Source organism: Buteo buteo, chromosome 8 (genome assembly GCF_964188355.1).
Source record: "Buteo buteo chromosome 8, bButBut1.hap1.1, whole genome shotgun sequence".
NCBI lineage: Eukaryota > Metazoa > Chordata > Aves > Accipitriformes > Accipitridae > Buteo > Buteo buteo.
In genome coordinates this window covers 17,221,211-17,241,985 of record NC_134178.1, presented here as the reverse complement: position 1 = coordinate 17,241,985, position 20,775 = coordinate 17,221,211, and positions in this window count along the sequence as shown.

The window sequence follows — 20,775 nt, the reverse complement described above, 5'->3', positions numbered from 1 at the left end:
CCAGGGTCTCAGAGTGGGAAGAGCGGGTCCCTCACCCCTCTCCCATTGCCACCCACAGGTATTGTGCTTGGAAAGATCTTTTCCCGCCGGCACGGGCCTCCCACACGCTCAGCTCATAAAACTCGCTCTCCACTCCTCCACCCTCCCATCAACTTCAACTGCTGCAGTCACGTGCTTCGGGGAGGCATCACAGCTTTCCCAGGTGATGCAAGCAATGGTGAAATAAATGCAGTAAAAACTTGATTAAAAAGAGCCAACTCCTGTCAAAACAGGTCCTGAGCTCTGAACGGAGACTAGACTGCAGAGGGGTTTATATGAGAAAAGAAAAACACTAGCTTTTGCTTTTTCTGCTACAAAAATATATGAATAACCACACTTACACTAAGCATAGAAGCACACATGTGGAAAGGCTTGCAGTAAAGTATGATTAAGACCCTCAGCATTGCCAAAGCAGAGCAATGGCAAGCAGATGTTTTGTAGGGCCATTTGGAACATCAATATGATGGCAGCAGGGAGTTGCACAGTCACTGAGACTCTTAAAAGCCCCTTTGTGCCTCGATTCTATGTCCCTGTAAGTTTTGTCCCATTCACTCCTGAATGTAAAGGAGATCATGAAATGCAGACATATACCTTGACTTGTCCAATCCTGCACATTAGGTCAATATTGTAGTCCAGAAACAGCCCCATGCATAGCTTCTGGGATGGGCAGTCTCTGCATGAACTGAAATAAATTAATTAAAGTGACAGCTTGGCAGAAGGATCAGGGAAAATATGCTAAGTTAGTTTCCATAGTAGTGGCTACTCAAGTACTGAAAGCTGAGAAATCTGAACCAAATACACCAAAATCAGCTACTGTTGAAAAAAAAACAATAATAGAGTGCAGGCAGGAGGAATAGGTGTGTTGCTCAGGGTCTATGTTCTTGGCATTTGAGCTGAACTTTGTGGTTACACGCCAGACAAGGCACTGAAATTTAACCCAGTCTGTCAAGTCATACCATTTGCTCCCAACCCATACTTTACTTCAGGGTCCCTGCCCAGTGCTATCGGGGAGCTCCACCTCCCAGATTGCGTGGGCTACCCCAGCATGGACCAGCTGTGCACAGACATGTTGGGAGCACTGTGTACCAGCAAGCTTCCCTTCAAAGCCCCTGCTGTCCTTGCAGCCTGGAAGGGCAGCCTGTTGCCTGCAATGCAACTCGCAGGTCACTCTGCAGGGCCAGAGCAAAACCCTCTGATGCCTGGTAGACAGAGTGCCCAGGTATACAGACCCCCTATCTTTCTTTCCTGTGTATTTTTTTAGACTTTCTTGTGAGAGGAGAAACACTACATTCTTAAAACAATAAGTTTTGCACCTCTAGGGGCAGAAACTCTCTTTTCAACAGGCATGTAATCTCTTCCCAGCCAGATGTTATGAGTCAAAAATATTTCCCTTTTGGGTGTTCTTTTCTACTCCCTTTCTGTGGCACAGTAAAAAAATGACCACAATAACTTTCTGCCTTTGCTTTTGCTGGTCCCTGGTAAAAGGTATGCAGCTGGCTGAGATTCTGACTAGTTAATCACAGCAAGTGAGGCTTTAACCTTTAGATATCTGAGAAGGGGCCACCCGTAACAGATATAAGGCTTGAATTTATGGTCATGTTACAATTGAGAGCTTATGGCACTTTTTCCCACCGTTTTTGTGTGTTACTGCTCTGTTGAAATCATGCTACATAAAAACTGTCAAAAGACTTGCAGAAAATGGACAGGAAAAGGAAAAACAATTGCATTTTTAAAGTCTAAATTACTTAAGAAAACAAATCAGAAGATTCCAGTAATAACTGAAACCTTGGGTCAAAGGAACTTTAAAACATCAAGATAAATGTCAAGCACTCTCCCCCAAAAGTTAGAACACTTAGAGCAGGTGACTATTTTTTTCCAAGCAATAAAATCATAGAAAAATGTAGTTCTAGGTTAACCAAAGCTATTTACAACTTCAGGTCAAAATATCATACATTGTTTCAGTTAAAAAAAAAAAAAGTCAAAAAAGAGCATTCAGAGAATTTAAAATGTTTCAGCTTCTATTTTCACAATGGCATTTTCAGCTTCTCATTTCACAATGACATTTTCATTTCAAATTGACCTTAAAAAAGGTTTTCAAAAAAGGGATAAAACATTTGGATCATCCTCAGGCAATTCCGTCCTTTGTCCTCCCTTTCTTTACTGCCAAGGATCCAAATTAAACCCCCAAACCACTATTCCTTTAGCTGCCTAGTTTTTAAAGGAGAAAGAAATCTTCCCAGAGTTGGAATGCATACCAGCCACTTCATGTTTTTTTCCTGAGTTACAGAAGTGATCAATACAGTAACAGATCCCTTCGGACCATGGACAGACCTAGTAAGCGCCAAACTCATTTACTTCAGAATACTTGCAACAAATGACAAGGATGTCCTCATTAATATTCCACAACAGTTTTAGGATCAACAGTAGCATGCATAATAGTATTTAATGACAGCAGGGCTTATTATCAGAATGATTTGGCCTCATCTGGCCTCTTTTGGCAAAATAATGTGCATAATAAGGTATGTTAATGTTAGGCTCTTTGGCAGGTCTTAGAGATGAGACAGTACAGCTGGCAGGACGAAATAGGAGCAGCTGGAAGAGGAAGACTTGGTTTCTACATATTAAAACATTTGACATTTGGTATCTGAAGGGAACATTGTTTGTTTAGAGCTAATAAATAACTCTCCAATGATGACAACCTGCAATGACAGCTTTTATTATGGTCTGGTTAATCCTCAAATTCAGCTTTGTCCTATTAGACCATCTGCCGTTAATTTTTTTTTTTTTTTTGCTTTGTTAAGTGTCATGCACTTGAAAAGTTGTAGCCATGCAAATATGGAACGTATGTCTTGGAGTCATTGCTTGCACAGGGAGGGGAACTAGCAGCAAGGCTCAGAGGAGAAGACGCAGAAATGAGCGCACAGGACATCCGAGTGGGGAAGCAGGTATTTTGCCATAGATCGTCTAATGTTCCTGCCCAAGATGACAGTTGATGGATGCTGGCTTGTGTGCAGGTCTGGTTGAATGCACTTTTCTTCAAGCATTCACATTTCTAGGCATGGGACTTTTTTTCCCACTGAATGATCATGGCCTGTTTCTGCCAGAGAAATTATAAGCCTCTCTCTCTACAAACATCAAATACTTCAGCACCAACGATTTCTTCAAAGCCTGAGGTGATAAGCAGGCAAGGCCATACATATTCCTTGCAGACACATCTGGTCACCATGGATGTGTTGTTACTATGTCTCTCACAGTCCTCATGATGTCTGATGTCACTTATTTTTGGTACATTGTCAGATCTAATAACTCTGCCTGAAAGACAATCATTTTCACAGATAACCTGCAAAGATGCCAAATGTCTGGTAAATCCAGACAAAACACCATAGTTCATGTTCAAATTGACTACAACACATGCACCGTGTATTGCATGCATCTTGGAAGTGATAGACTGATTGCAAACATGCCATAGAGATGATTTCCGGGTACACAAACAGCTCCAACAAGGAACGACTGCAACTCTCAGAGCAGAACATGTACTAAAGAAAAGAAAGAGCAATAAGAAAATCATGAAAAGAGGAAAGTGGTCTGGAATGGACAACAGCTATAGCATGTCAGGAGGTATTTGTCAACTTGTTAGTAGTTAAGATAAAGGCTCGCTTGGCAGCGTGATGAGTTAGATGCACTCTTGTCTCAGAAACTTAATTTGCCAGGTTAGGAAGGAGGAATAGTAGTGGAGGGGAGTTTGGAAAGGAAGCTGGTTGTGCAAAAGTCTGGAAGTTGTCCATTTCATAAAGCAGCCCATTTCATAGAACAAGTGTAAACACTGCAGAAGTTAAAAAAGGAAAAACAAAAAAGAAAGACTTTAGGTCCCACTTAAAAATAACAGTTTGCAGAAAAGATTGCTTTGCCCAGAACTATGCAGACCATGATCTCTGCATTCAAAACCTTGGCTCCAGTATGGCGACAGGACTGACCTGTTTCCTTTATTCTCTGGGCCCATATTTTCTCAACTCACTGAAAAGAGCAACACCACGGATGTCCTCTCTGAGCCCCACAAGGGAGCTGCTGAAGTGCAGCCATCCTGGAAGTGGATGCTATCCACATCCTCAGGGCACTGTGGTGTGCTTAAAGGTGGCAGTTTTCTGGTTTTCAGGGACCTTGAGACAGGCCAGAGGCAGCCAAAGCCTTGAAGAGCATGTCCCACAGCACATCTTCATAGTCCTATGGTGCCTCAGACACCTCAGCAGATCTCTCGGTGTTTTCCTGGCTCATGCTTCTGAACTATGTAGTTTGCACTTTAAACTTCCACTGGATCTCTGCTTTGGGAACCAGTGCTCTGCTCGAGCTTTGCTGGATTTCTGCTTTGAGAACCAGCGTTCTGCTCCCTGCCTGCGCTGTAGATTTCCAGCATGACCTTGAGTGAAATCTTCAACTTCTTTGTTCAACAGGGTTCCTACCTGTAAAATGGGAGTAACAACCTTTCCTGTCCCAGACAAGTTCTGTGAGGTTAACTTCCCTCACATTAGTAAGCACCTATCTGCAAGGCATTTAGCATGTAGGATGTACTATAGAAACAAATGTTTTAGGCCAAAAAAGAGGGATTTATACTGCTGTAGATAGTATATACTTTAAAAATATTCCTTAGCTTCCCTTAGGGAAGAAATTAAAAACTTCCAAATGAATGGTTCAGCCTTCATCTGTGTGGGTTTCCTTTTGTTGTTTAATGAGTAAGAACCCAAGGAAGAACTGAATGCCCTTTTCAGATAGTGTTTCATGTACCAGCATGTTTTTTCACCTGTTAATTGATTTCCATCACATTACTCACATTGTGAGGTATGCATCACAGCAGCCTTCTCTGAATATTAAGTGCAATGTATAAAAACAGGTCTGCCTACTGATCGTGCACTTAATCATATCCAATAATGCTTAAATATAACCACAGAGAGTAATTAGAATCAAGAGTTAACATCTTACTACTGATTTCACAGCATCTTTTTTCTGTGAAGTTTCCTTTGAGATACTGAATGAAATGAATCAAGCAGAATATTTTAACACAGTGCTGCTTTATGAGTAGCATAGAATGACCAGCAGCTCTAAACCTATTCAGAAACAGGCTCTGATTAGGCCACTTACATTAGTCAGGCAAAATCAATGTTTACATTTAAAAAGCCTTCAAGTGAACACAGCAGAGCAAAAAAATATTATCTTTTTTCCACCGGGCCAGATTAGATGGGGATGCCTGCCAGGTTATCTATTATATGCATTTCCATCAGGGCTGAGAAGTTGCAGAGCCAACCCAACTCAGTGGTGTCTGACCCACATCAGTGCTGTTCAGCCCAAGAGGAGACAGGCTGCGAAGAAACAGATCCTGCACAGGAAAGCACTTACATCTCCTAGTGCATGGTTTCCTGATAGCACACAGTAGTCATCACACTAGGAGGACAGCAAACGAATGATACTTGTGCTATACCACTCCTTTCTGAGCAGGCTGATGACTCTTCTGAGGAGCCTAGCTCAGAGGCAGTCTGGATCTGCTTCAATATAGAAGGAAAAAGCATGCCGAAGCAGTCTGGTTGTTTGTCTTTTGCTGTGTCCTGTCTCCGGTGTCAGTCCTGCAGGGCTTCCCCAGCCACATGGAACCAGGAGAGCTCCCAGACTCTTGAGTATGGGGGGGGGGGGAAGGTGCCAAGGGTCTGGAGATAACCTCCCCCATCACATATTTTCAAGTGAGAGTGATAGGGGAGTTGTCCTAGCATGCAGGAAGGACCCCAAGCACGGCCTCCAGCACTGTGTGCTGGGGAGGTTTGATCTCTGGGAAACACCATTATTCCAGCCTCTAGGACCAACTCAGTAATTCCTTTAAATTCAGGAAAATCTCCCTTTCTATGTGCAAGAGGAGACCACTGTTTCCCACCTCTGCTCTGACTTGGTAAGCTCACAGGGGCAAGAGGCTGGCACTGTGGTGAAGGCATTACCTATGTCCAGTGTACTCAGGGACATCGTCTGGGACATTGGGCAACTACCTGAATCTTTTTTCCTTTGGGTACCTCTTTGTAAACCAGGCGTGAGACTTTCTTCTGTCCAAAGATGGTTTAATTCAATAAAACTTGTGAGGACCTCAGCCAGCAGAGTTATAGCTGCTGAGAGACACACTTAAAAATGCATCAACCCAGAGGTCAAACATATTTCTGCTGTTATGTCCATGTTTTTGTAGCCTGCTTTAAACCAACTATCCCAGCTTCCACAAGAGTGTGCAAACAGCATCACTGCAAACCCTGCCTACAGCACTGGACCGTTACCCAGCTGTCCAAGCCATTCCACAGTCCATGGTGTCACGGCCTTATCTTACCAGCTCCCACGCTTGCTACTTTAAAGCTCGTTTGGATCTGTCTTTATAGGCAGTTGCTGCACCTCTGCCTGGAGTGTGGCCTTACCCTTCCAGATAGTGTTACTCTGGGACACTGGGTTTCTAGCCCAGCACTAGTGGCTTCAGCAGCACACAGCTTACTGGTGCTGTCTGAGGTAGCTTTCTCTGCTCTGAAATACCTCTTATTGAAGTGCTGATAAATTGTGTGACAAACGCTAAGAGAAATTCAGGACACTGAAGGTTTTTTCACGCTACTCATGACATGATCATTACAGAAACATACGTAGAAAAAAGCCTCATACCAGATAGTCTCGGCTTTTTTTACACTAGATGAGCCACAGATGTCCTTTGCAGAGTAAGTTATAAAATACATGTAAACATTTGTCACTGTGTGGGGTTTTTTTAATGTCTCACTCCTGTCTTTCAGTGGGATTTTGATTTGACTTCTCAGGAAAAGCAATGAAAAGCCTTAATTAAAATTTTGCTGCTCCCTGGACATCTGTTCTTGAGTGTTATATAAAATATTACACATCGTTATAAATACACATTCATATTTTATTTTAAACACATTAGTAATTGGGATTTTATAGGGCCATAGTGATTTATTAGGCATAGGATTGCAGCAACAGAGGCATATATGCACACATGTATGCACACTCTTCTATATAGATATTGACATAGATATATGCATGTGTAAAATTTTGTGATGTCAACAAAATTCTGGGAAAGCAGTCAACTTCCACATTTACAGTGCGTGCTTTGCATCTGATGTTCATGCTAGACTCACCATTGCTCTTGCCACTGCAAAAATGACTCAAATATCCTATAAATGAAGGGTATTCAGGGACAAGAATAACCCACAGCATTTTTCATCCTTTTTGTTGCTCTGTAAATGGCTATCTGCTACAAGGCATGCTATTTAATGAAAAGCAATTCCTGAGGATGCATTTGTAACCTCTAGGCAGTCAAGACCATCAGTGGAGAACTTTACAATCAATGCTCCAATACTTGATGCAAAGAAGGCTGTGAAGGCTCATTAGTCATTTATTCACCTGCTCTAGATGATCCAATAGATGGGATTATTTCGTTTCCAGAAACTTTTGAAAGAACTTGCAATGAGTTTAAAAATAAAAACGTGCCTTCAGTATGAACCTACTTACCATTACAGCCCTGATCCATTTCCAGAGTAAGTCTAAGGAATCTCAAACTTTCTGAAGCTTCTCTATGATCCCTGCACATCATATGAAAAATGCATTGCTCATTAATAGCAACTTGTTCTTGGAAACTGCTCCCAGTGTCGTTCACTCCCATTTAATCATCAGCTAGAAAGTCTAGAAGCAGAGGCTCTTGAACATGCTACTGCATTTCCAAGGCTGCAGAGTCCTGCTTTTGGCAGCAAAGGAGACAACGTGTGGGCAGTTTCTCTTTCGACAAACCTGAGCACTCCACACCAAAAGCTGAAGGTGATGAATAGGCCAGAACAGTTCTAGCAGAAGAAAAATCTCAGTATTTCTTCCAATGTCACATCAGCCTACATGGAACAAGTGTAGCAAGTCAACCGCTACATGGCTTCTGTCAGATTAGTTGCTTGTTCAACTTGGGACTTTCCCTGAACTCCCATCTCTCTTTATCGTCGTTCTTTTTCCCTTCTGCACCATCTTCAGAGCTGTCTGTCACATTGGCCTCTCCCAACCTGTACAGATGCGCAGAGTTTGCCAGCTCAACAGCCTGAGCTCGAAATGGAAACTGTGTGATGTTGCCGACTCACTGAATAAGGAACATTTTGTCCGAAACAAGCAGTTTCAGTGAGCTCATTATCCAGCCCAGTGCACAGGACACAGGGAAGAACCTGGGTTAGCTTCATGGCACATTGCCATGGAGCTGGTGTTCTTGTGGGCTTGCAGCCTGGAAATCCACAACAGCTAACAGGAAAATCATAACATCTTCAGTACGGTCTGGACCACAGCTGCAGGCATTCACACCTCTGGGGGTGAGCTGGGATTCTCCGGAGCTCTCTGAAAAACCCTGGTGCCTGAAGTTTTTCATTTCATCTCATAGGACCGTGAGCCACTGGACAGACTTTGTTTGGGACTGTTGTTTGAAAATTAAACTTCCTTGGAATTCCACAGATTGTGGAAAATTGGTAATATTTCTGAATTTGATCTGGTTTGGGGTCAAAGCCAACTTTAAAAAAAATTCCATAGCTCAGACATCCTGCTTTCTAGGCAGTTTAAGCATCTGTGATGAACAAAAATAGTAATTACACTTGCTGCTTAGGACAGGAAAAGACATCCTCTTTACAATTAATATAACCTACCAACCAAAAAACCAACAAAGGGCCAAGTTTAGGATTTCAATTTGAATGTTAGCTTGGGAGCATGCAATACAAGCCCTAGACCATTGGATTGTGTCCACCGTGCTGCCCCGCACTGCACATATAATATATGAAGCTCATTGACATTGCACTTGACTGTTGCACAGTTAATGCAGTTTATGCCCATCCAGTTCTGAACTACATAAAGCTGCGATTTCCAGAGCAGGGATTTGCAGCCGACAAAGCTGTATCAAGCTGACCGCTGTATCAAGCTGACCACAATTTTGGGAAGTGCATGAGCCCTGGGGCAGTCTTAAGTAGGAGTTTGACATGGATGCATGAAAGTCCGTAAGATGTGTTGGCTGGTGGTCTGAGGGACACACTGGACTATTGCACATGTCTAATGCTGGATTTATCTACAGCAGAACGAAGCTTCACAGAATGTTTGCTCTTCCCCTTTGGTGGTCAACAGTGGGAAATCACATGTGCCTATTGAGTTACTGCTTCTAGCTAACATGTGCCTCTGCACTGGCAGTATCAACAGAGGCCCTCTATTTAGTGTTAGATTATATATTATTTCACAATTGCATATGAATTTTTTTCCTGTCCTCATTTCTCAAATACTTTTGTAAGTCAGAGACAAGAAAAGGGTCAGAAGAGGAAAGATCTGCCTGGCAAAGGTACCTTAAGGAATTTTAGGGTGATTCATAAAGTTCCCCAGCCATGTGAGAGACATTTCTAATGATTCCTTATAGCTAAATGTCTTACTTGGGTTTTGCAGCTCAACATCATATCTGTACATGATGGAATTTGGAAGCCTCCAATTTATTAATGCAGCTTTTAGGAAAATGTGGGGCTGAGGCCTCAGAGCTGACATCAGTTTTGAGGCACCCATGCTTATCATATCACTCTGGTTTAATTTGTATTACACAACCAGTGAGAAAAATCCATCCTAATAACACCCTGTCTTGGGAAACAGGTGTCTCTGGACATGATGTCATTCACAAGGGAGTTATTACAGTTTGCATCAGATATAGGAGATGCCTCCCTCCATGAAAAGGGATTAAAACATGAGTAAGCCTCCCTTTTTTGAGCCTAGGAAATGACTCCTGGAACCAGCGAAACCGCCTGAGCTGGTTTGCTGCACTCAGCTTAGCCATCTGAACAGTCCAAGGGGTGTGGGGTCACTCTTGACAGAGCAACCGAAACCTCAGACCACGTATTAGTTCTGGTGAATTAACACAGGCTCTCCTGACGGCCTGGCATAACCGTGGATTTCCCTGTCCTTCTCCAAAGCTTAAGAGAAGCCCAAGCTGCCTGTTGTGGTGACGAAAGCCAACTCACACACCCCATACGTAATGCCTTTGGGTATTGTAGCCTCCTTCTTTCTTGGCTGCTTCCCCAGCCTCTGAGCTTGCTCCCACCGAGTCTGTCCAAAACACAGCTGCCTCCCTGGTGTGCTTGGGCTTGCCTGCCCTTGGCCTTTTCCTCTCCACCTCCCAGTCTTTCTTTGCTAACAGCAGTGAGGCTGGGGAGGAGCCCTCACCCCCGCGATGACTCGCCCTGCTCCCAGGAGCCATTTTAGACCATACGGAGTTATAATTTTAACAAGCGCTCAAGCCTTTGGGAGGATCGCTTGCCATGGCCCTTCCCCATTCCCACCATGGAAACGGTGCTTGTGCCTAGTGCCAGACTGGGAGCACTGGATTCACTGCGACTGTGTCACCTGGACCCCCCTCCAATGCATGGTACCACCAGCCTTGGGTTTGGAGACAGCTGGCCACCCTCACAGGCCTGATGCAACCAAAACTCAACCAGTGCACCACGGGGATGTACCTTTCCACTCGTTTTCTCACCCAGGAGCCGTCCCTAAGCCCTAAAGCAGAGTAAAGCAGCCACCGGCCGGCAGGAAGAGCCGCAGGAGGCTGGCCGGACCCTGGCAGCAGGAGAGGCGGTAAGGATGTGCGCACCCACCCCCTGGGGAAGAACACAGCTTGTTTCATGCAGAAGTGGACTTGGCAAGCCTGACCTACATTTTGGATGGCTCTGGTGCAGTAGACTGGAAACTCCGTGGCAACTACAGATAAATTAAAAATGGGGCAGGCTTTTGTTGGATTATGGAAATGATTAGCGTGAAACATGATTCTGTGTCCTACTTAATTGCATTAATTGAATGTTCCCACATCATGTTTTGTATTCAACATGCTGCTGGGTGTTGTATGGAAAACAGCCACACAGAGGGGAGCTGTATGTTTAGCCTAGCAGGAAGAGCAAGATTGAGATTTTTTGACTGTGAAAGCTTAAGAATATACCTGGAATGAGCCTGTACATTGGATGTTTCCACTAAAATGAGAAGCAGGGAAAGAGTGAAAAGTGCCAATATGTGCATTTTCATTGTTAGGTTCCAGAGTTAACTGCCACATACACTGAAACATGAGATTTAGGCCCAGGACTCGGACTCGTTATAGGGCTGTTTGCAGATTCGGACAAGCCTTGTTGACAGATTTTTTAGTGAGTTTCTCTGAGTCATATTTCAAGATTTTCTTTACAACTCTATTAGCTAAAAATTAGAGCTGGTTAAAAACTGGCATTTTGCACATTCACACACAAATGTTCTAAATTTTCTTACTCTCCTTCAGTTTTGTAAGACTTAGAAGGTAATTTTGTCAAGAGGGATATTTGTGATGCTAGAGTTACTATAGTCATTTCAACTTGAATAGCCAGTAGCTGTTTGGAGCTAGTTTGGGTATTTTATGTGCACCATTTTCCTTATGAATATGCCCATCAAGCTTGCAACTGGGCAGTTGTTTTAAATCGTCCATCAAGCTCTACACAGACAAATATGTATGCACTTGTAAGGGAGAAATCATTTTTCCTGATGAACACAATGACTAGCTACTCAACACAAGCTCTTTGTTGTCTGACTGAAAGGTCAAGTCAACAAGTTCATGCCAGTATGGCTGCTCCAGTCAATGCACAGTGCTCCACTGAATGATTTCCTAAATGAACCCATAATTATTTAAAATTGATGGATCTGAAAAGCAGTTCTATTGTAATATCTTTAACTTTACCAATTGCAAGGCTGATACTTGGATGTCAATTTTCACACTTCTACCACAGGAAAATGGTGAACCATGAGCGTCACACTGTGTTTCTGTGAACTAATGAGGGTTACCAAGCACATGGACAATGTGCCGCGCAGGGGTCCTTAGCTGGACATCTGAAGTTATGAGGACAGAAAAGCTGAAACCAAGTTTCTGGAAGGGACTTGGGTGCCCGCGTTTTGGCTGTGGCTAAACATGGCAAGTTGGTCTGGTGGCTACCTGTGAAGGTGACCATGCAGTGAAGGCAGAGGGGTGCAGGTGTTGGCCCATCTATGCCTGCTCCAGAACAGGTCCTGAGTGGGTCACAGCATGCTTTGCCCCTGGGAGGCACAGCTGGAATACAGCTGGCAGGGACATTGCAAAGCACATTGCTGCATAACCAGCAAATACCTTTTAACTGCAGCCTCTCTCTGACTAGGGAAAGCAGGCTCTGGAGCAGAGCATGCTAAACTCCAGTGCTAGCCCTCAGAGAGGAATCAAAACTCTCCTTCCCTATTGCTGCTCTCTCTGCAGACTCCCAGACTCTCATCTTTACTGCTTTTTTAAGTAGTTACAATTTATTTTTTTTTAAAGGGGCTCCCTGTTCCCTCTCCTTCAGCCCATCTCCTGGCTCATGAGCTGCTATTCTTATCACACAATGTAAAAAGTTCCAACGTGGCAAGATGGTTTAAGCGTCAGTACCATGTAACTAAGGTCAAAAGCCAGATGCTGTGTAGCAATGGGGTGATACTGCTAGAGTGTTTGCTGTTTTGTCAGGACAGGATACCATCCCCCAAAACCAGGTGCATTGACCCTACTAGAGGCATTAGGACAGATCTCAGCAATTCAACCAAATGAAATGCTGAAGCAACATGTGGATATTGGCCAGACTAGAGAGTTTACAACTGGCACAAAGCTAGGACGAGCACTGGCTGTCATGCCAGTTGCCTTTAGTACAAGGACTATGCTGACAAAAGGGGGTGTTTCCAGGCAGCAAGTGATGTCTATACATATGGTTACTACATTGCACATCTATACCTTCTAATCTACATCGGGACCAATGCTGACAAGTTACCCACCAAAGGGTGATCGTTGCCCTTAGCTGGGAAATTTCCATTCCCTCTTGGCAAGCTCTGAGGGGCTCTGGTCGGAAGAGGAAATGCATTCTGCAAGGATAATGGCAGCCTGTTAGATTTTTGTGTCTTCAAGCCTGTGTTTTGATTAGCTTTCTCCTTGCCTGTTCAAGATGGTAGTCTACAATTCTGTATCTAAAACCAGAAATAATATAACCATTACTGGCACTGTCTACATGTACCCAGGAGAACTGTGTTGCTGTTTCCTCCTGGAATTGTTTGAATTGAAACATTCTTACTTTTAGATACACTTCAAGATCATCTTTTATAATAGTTCCTCATCTTGGAAATTACAATCTATTTCCACATCATTCATGAGGAAGGCAATAGATCATCTGCAAAAATGTATTCTTGAGTTGTGTGTTTCCTTTCCTGGATTGCTGGCTCATTTTCTTCAAAAAGAGCAAAACACAGTCATGCTCTGCTCATATCACCTGCCAGATGCCACTGAGCACTCCTTGCTATGCTGGCTCATCTTTCTCAGATGTTGTGTTTGGTCATAAAATGTTGTCCTCCAGCGAAGGTAGCTGATGATGGTCAGCCAGATGCTCTCCTGCTGGACATGTCATCATCATGTTACCCACAAGAAGTTGTGTGAAATGATTAAGCCACTCCCAGCAGCTGTCTTGCCACTGAAAATCCTTCTTAGGTCATATTGGATTTGGCATGCTTTACGTATGAAGAAGTCAATGTTATGAAGCTTAGGTGTACAGCATGAGTTTTATAAGCCATTGTTTGTGCCTCTAAATAACAACATGATTTTCAGAGGGGTCTATCCTTTTCAGCTTTCATTGCTCCCCTCCTGTTCCTGCCCAGGAGCCAAAAGGGTTTCTCTTACTCCATAAGTATCTAGGCTAAAGGACAGAGCCTATGTGGGAAGGACTTCAGAGACCAAGGCAGACAGGATTGCCAGAGACACCTCCTAAGCAACATAGGGCAGAATTTGACCAAAGAGGTGAAACCATTAAGTTGATCTGCTGAGAGATCAGTGCTGAGCAAAAAGAAGGAGACCTTCTCTCCAATTCAGAAAAGCCTTCCCCAAAACAGGGTCAAGGCACCTGCAGGCAGCACTGTTCACAAGAAATTCAGCAAGAATTCAACAAGAGCAAATTGCTCCTTCTTTGGACACAGCTAGCTCCATCCTGTGTCCTTGCCAACACCCCAGATTCCCAGCCAGAAGGATGTCATCTGTCAGAGCTGATCTTGTTTGCAATGCCTCAGGCTTTAGATAAAGGGGAAGGGATGGACACAGACCTCAAGGAGCATCCTGGAAGGGAAAGAGCAGAAGAGCTTCAAGTGCTGGGTAGCCTGAAGTCTGTGATCTCAAGAGGCACCCGGCTGTTCCCAGGGTAAGTTGTCTCTCTTTAAAAATCAGTGGTGTTTTCTACTTCTTCCTGCCCCCAGTTCTTCCCAGAGAAAAGCCCCCTGCACAGTGCTGAGTGGAGGTGGAGACCAGCCGCTCCAACACAAAGATTTCAAAAGGGTGGGATGCTGACAGCCCGAAAGGAAAAACAAAACCCATGGGACGTTTCCTCCTCACCCGTGAAAAGGTATTTGGGACTCACAGAGTCTCTTTTCTCTCCTCTTTGTCTGCAGCTGAAGAGGGGCTGGGGCTCAGCCCGTGAGCTCCTTTGCTGGGGAAGGCAGCTCATAATTGCTTTTCCAGCTGGATTGCTCCGCAGCATCCCCTGCTCTCCCCAGGCACCCTGTGTATGAGGAGCCTTTACAGAGGCTTTCAGGGCTCTTTTGTTTACATGCCCTGGGCACAGAGGCACTTAGAGAAGGGCCAGGGCATAGACACAGTCCTGCTAGATCTCTAACAGAGATCTGTGAAAAATTTCAGGTGCCCTTGCAAAGCTGGTGTCATTCCTGTTTAGATACCACTGCAGATGGGCTTAAATTCCCGGACAGGGCTCACACACCACTGCAGTCTTTAGGGTCAGGTCATGGATTTTGGGAGAAAGTACAGTATTTGCTTTGAGGAAGAGCTTTAATATTAAAATTAATTATGATATAGTGTGACAGGAAGGAGAGGTGTGCGGTAGGAGAAAAGGGGAGGAAGGCTTTTACCGGCAGACAGCGGTTTCCTCTGCTGCTGTGCCCAGTATGGAGGACACACAGAGAGGTTTCCCCCAGAAAGCCATAAATGAAGTACTGCTGTGGGGGCTGTTGAGGATTGTCTCCAAAGAGAAATGGAATATTTTCCTTATGGTGAACCACAAGAGAATGTTACTACATCCTGCTCCTTGCATGGTGTATAAATAGAAGGAGGAAAGGAATGACTAGTTAACTGTTTGACCTCAGTTTGGGGGAAAAAAACCTCCCAAGAAACCTCAAGAACTCACCTCATTAAGCATACAGGAAAATGTCACAAATCTGGCACCTTAATTATATGCTAATGACATCCTACCAGGAAGAAAAGCTTCAGATGTCTGAAAGAAAAATATATGACTGAAAAGGGTTGTATATGCTCACAGAGAATTTTCTGACAACTATTTCCTCTTTCTTTTAGCATTTGAAAAACAAAACAAAACAAAAAAGCAAACTGAAGAACTAGGTAAACCTTTGACATTTGTGTTTGATTTTCAGCCCCTGGGCATGAACTGAAAACAAAACAAATCATGCTGCAGAGAGGTTTGTCAAATGTGCAGGCTTTCAATGACCCTTCTGTTCATAATATTTTTCTGATTCACTTTTAGCTAAGATCACAAATGGTCTTTACCCATCACCTTCTGGTGAACTTGTCTGCAAAATACTTATTATTTTCCTATGAATTTAGTTGCTTCACATGGAAAAAAAAAACCTCAGCTAGTATAAATATGTAGCAAAATTAATGAAGGTATACCCAGATATGCAATCCAAGTATCTGGTATGATTTTTGTTGAGTTACTGGTTTGTTCAAATTATTATTTCCCAAGGACTTCACATTACACCTGAATGCTTAGAGAACCCTCTACTGATAGCAGAAGCTAATGATGACATCTATTTGGACAGTTTTTCTGACTCATAGTTACATCCATTCACATGTGGCGCATTTATTGGCACTGAAATTATACTGTATTTGATTGTTGAATATTCTTCTGCAAAGCTTTTGCCTTAGGATCTTGGTTCACACGCCATTTCAAGCCTCAGTTTGACTGGTACTGAAAACTAGGCCTGAACCTGCTGATGAGGAAGCCTGTAACTCATCTGCTGGACCCCAAAGAGGTGGGAGGCAGCCTGATGTGCCCAAGTCTTTCCTTCAAGAAACCTTTGCAAGCTGGAGATACTTCACAGGGCTCTGCGGGGGACCTAGGGCAGGGTCCTCACCTCGTGGAGCTCACTGTGGGAATGGAGGGGCCTCCGCTCGTTTCAAGGTCTGCAAAAATGGTACTGCGCAGACATCAAATGCAAGTGGAGTCAAAACTGTTTGCGTATGTAATAATTGCAAAAATTAAAGGAAAGGAGTATCTCCAATCACTGTCTAGAAATAATTAGGAAAAAAAGAAAAAAAAACCAGCTCTGGAAAGACTACTGAACATTCATGGACAAAAAACATGAATAAAAGCCTCTATCATTATAAAAGCAATCCCAAAAATAATGGTAGAAAACTTGCCTTTGTCTGCACCAAGTGGAAAAAACACTTGAGCCCAGAATGGCAGCTCCATCCTAGCTAGCAGGGGCTCACACAGCAAAGGCTGGGCCTGCCTGCACGGGAAAACTAACAAAAATGGCGATGGCAGAATAGATACTGTTATAAAAGAATTAGTGCATTTCCAGAGAGATGTCACTATTCTGGAATAAAATCATTTCTATTCAACAAGAGTCCTCACCCAAAGTGGTTATTCCAGGATAGCTGTGTGGGACAGCTAATGTGACACTTGCTATTCCAGTTATTTTCTCCAAATGGGCAAGTCTTTACTTACAAGACTAGTCCTGCTGACTTCCCAGGGACATTTCATACATGGAAATGCTGCAGACTTGAGATCACTACCTTGCTTGTTACAAAACCATGAAGCTATTTGGGTTTTGCTCCCATTTTATTCCCCTTTTCTCCTCTGGGATGGCTATTTTTGCCTTTCTTTAGTACAGGGTCTATAATTCTCAGCAAAGGCTATGTGATAATCCCTTTAGGTTTTATTTAACATTTGGGAAATAGCCCTGATACTTGTATAATAAATAGGGGTTTGTTTTCTCCTAGAGGACATAAATTGGGTTTACTAGATTTAATTTATTAATTGAATGAAAAAAAGTTCTGTTTAAATTATGCTAAAAATATTAGCCTTGCATGTGTCACAAGGACTAGCAGTCATGGGACACAACAGCATGGTTTCCAAGAGACATGAAAAGGACACAGCTGAAGCTAACAAGACGTTTTCTTCATTGCTAAAGGATGTGCTGATGTGCTGTTTACTTCAATATAACTAGGCCATATGGGCCAGCCAAAAGTGAAAGCCCATCAAAGCTATTTGAGGTGTGTTAGCTTTGCTTTGAGATAGTCTTGCCAAGTTTAGCCTCATCCTCCTGCCATTGGGGTTAACTTTAGCAGGTTTGTTTAAAGATAAAACAGAAGGACTGGATTCCTCTTTGATACCTCTCAGGGCTGTTAGCTTTTGTCTGGCAAAAAAAGATTCCCCTTTTGTATCTTCCCATTTTTCAGTCTGGGAGCACGTTATGGCAATACCTGAGCAGAGCTGCACAGTTCGGTGGATCGCAGCACTGCCTGCTCTTAGATGTGCCATCCTCTGCTCTGCATCACTTCTCGCTGCCCCTGCTCCACATCTGTTCCTTGTGTTGGGGGTGGGATACAAATGCCTCTTGCAGTTCTACGCAGAGCCAGGCAGTTTCATATCTAGAGGTGCATTCCTCTCCTAATTTATAGCTAAGCAGCTCAAGGACAGGTAAAATAGGCAGACAGGTGTTATTGTGGTGAGGATACATGATGCTAGCAGCCCTGTTGCCTCAACCAAGCACACCAAAGATTAAGCTGGCAATTAGACATTTGCTCTGTGAAATTCATGACCAGTCATGTATTATCAGCCTTTTTAAAAGAAAAATTGATATGTGTTATTAACACCTGACAGACAGGTGTCATAGCAAGTTTCTCCACCTGGGCAAGCTTTTGAGGACAGGTTCTTCCTGCCACCCCCATACCAGATGAGGGGATGTGGCCCTCACTCCTTATAGGCATTATTTGATGTTCCTTTTGCCTATTAGTGGGGAAGATACTGTACATATAGAGCCATCCCACCCATAGCATGGCTGTCTCCAGCTGAGGCTAACCTCACTGCTTCCAGCATGAGCTAAGAGCAATCGCTGTGCATAGGATCTATATTAATACTAAGAGAGAGAACGTGCCTGCATGTGTCTGTGGGTGCATCGGGAAGCATGTGTATGCTTGTGGACATCTATGGCTGTGCATACAACTGCGTCTGCACACACGTGTTTACAGGCTTGTACGTGCAAAACAGAGGGAGAGAAACAAACTGTATGTTTGAAGCAGCTGGAGCCTGCATGAGTGAAAACGAACAACAGGAGCAATCGAGACGGACAAATGGGGTCAGGGAAGTTCTCCCAAAGTCTCTGCTGAACACTTCAGCTCACACAGCAGCACTAAACGCACCGCTCTTCACTCACCTCTGCTCGATGGAACTGCTAACTCTTTCCAGATGAATGTTGTTTATTTAGCTTATTGATTAAACCAGCTGCTGCAGCTAACAGGAACCTCACATCTTCCAGAAAGACAGATATGAAACTTTAAAACTGGTGACTGTTCCCCATTGCCCCTTTCAAGAGGGTGTAACTGCTCTTTGTGAAGAGGGCCTACTTGCATTACACAAGGCTGCACAGATACAGAGCTACAAGCCTGAAGAGGAAATGAAAGCAAGTTCAGCTTGAAGGAAATTTCTAGAGCATGGGTGGCTGTTTCTTTTTTTTTAATACAAAATTACTAATTTCCTTTAGAATGAAAACTGAGGTGGCATGGGAAAATACAGTCACTAAATCAGCTTGATTTATAAAATTCTTTAGACTACCTTGCCACACCGGTAAGTGATGTGATGCACTAGACAAAAGGTTTTGGACTTGAATGGGGAGAACAGGGAATTTCTTTTCTGCTGTTGCAGCACTGCCTGTGTTGGAAACACCACTCTCAGTGACCATAAGAAGTTGCCTGCAGACTGACTTCCCAGGGTGTTCATCGCTGGAGCACCTGGTGAGCACTCCAGAGCCGAGGTCCCATCCACTCACGGCGTAAAGCTGTCTTCTTCTATCCCTGCTTCCCAAGCAGGGACTAAAGAGTGATTTGGACAAGCCAACAGTGCAGCCTGGCAATGTACCTGGAAACAGGCCTCAGCTTACCTCCTTGTGTGGTGCCCTAGGCACAAAGCCACCTTTCCTCACTGCTAGCCATGCCTGTGGCCCTTGCTTTTTCGGTGGGAGGTGGTGTGGTTTCTTTCTTTAAGGAAGATGTTGACACATCTGTGCACCTGGATCAGTCAAGTCTGATGCAAAACTGCATTGCTTCTGTTTTCACTGAACTCAAAGGCCACTCAGCCTTAGGTGGCAGTCTGGGGGAGATGGTGGGGCAGCAAGCATTGCACCGCTGCCTCCTGGCCTGGTCTGCCTCACAGCTGCACCCATCCAAACCGCAATCTCATTGTTGGCAGGTCAAAGATTGTGTACTGGCTCCAGCAAAGTAAACTGCAAAGCTTTCCTTGATTTTACCAGGAGAAATCAGGGGCTCAGCTCACTCAGTCTGCTGTTCCCTTCTGCTTAGGACGTGCTGGACTTATAGCATCCCTCTGGCATGTGCAAGCAAGGTCTTTGGTTCCAAACCTTCAAATGCCTTCACCTGCCTTTGCAGCATACTAGAAAACCTCTGGAGGACAAAGAGGCAAAAGGATGAGTATTATTATCAGACTGCTGAGTCTGAATAATGGCTCTGGAGCCATAAAGCTGCATAAGTACCTCAGGCCCTGACATCTGTAAGGTGAAGCTGGACAGAATCTAAACCAAACTGCCAAGAATGTAATTTCTTGTTATGCCCCATCCACAAGACAATGAGAGCACATCCAGCCAAGGTAATCAGTTAGACATTAGGACACCCACCATAAAAACAAACATACAGTATAAAAGCTACAGAGTGATGTCCCTGATCCCCACTCCCTTTGCTGATGCTGCAGTAGCTCCAGCCACTCCATGTCGCCCATCAAACCCGTGCCAGATGAAAGCTGTCATGTGCTGCAGTTCCTCTGAGGCTATATGAGTCCAGAATGTATAATGATTTAATTCTGTCCACTTTTCCCTCAATAGGACACTGTATATGACTTTCCTCACAAAGCTTATAGCTCTCGGTTACCCTGGAGATTCTTACCCCCTTCTGAAACTTGGCTGAAATGCCCATCAAAAGTTCCTGCAGGGAGAGACAAATCAACAGGCAGACAGGCAAGCCCATCTCCATAAGTAAAAAAAAAAAAAAAAAAGAAAATCACACACGAAGACTGGCACAGTGCACATGAAACACATTCAAATGCCAGCTTGTAGGAGACTTAATACCATGTGAGGAGGCAGTGCCACCGGCTTTCCTGCGCACCACTCCGGTGTTGGTGAGGGAGCTCCCTGTGAAGCAGCCACCCCTTGCTTGTTACACTTCCAGAGGCAGGCACTGGGGTTGCTGCAGACAAATGTCAAGCAGCCTGGAAGGAAATTTCCTTGTTCCCTACTGATAGGGAGCTAACCTCAGGGACCATCCAACCGAAAGCTATACGTTTTGAACGTGCTCCCTTCTGCTAAGAAAACATCCAAGGGAGGACATCTTTCCTGCAGCTTGGAGAAATTCCAGCAGCCTGATAAAGCATG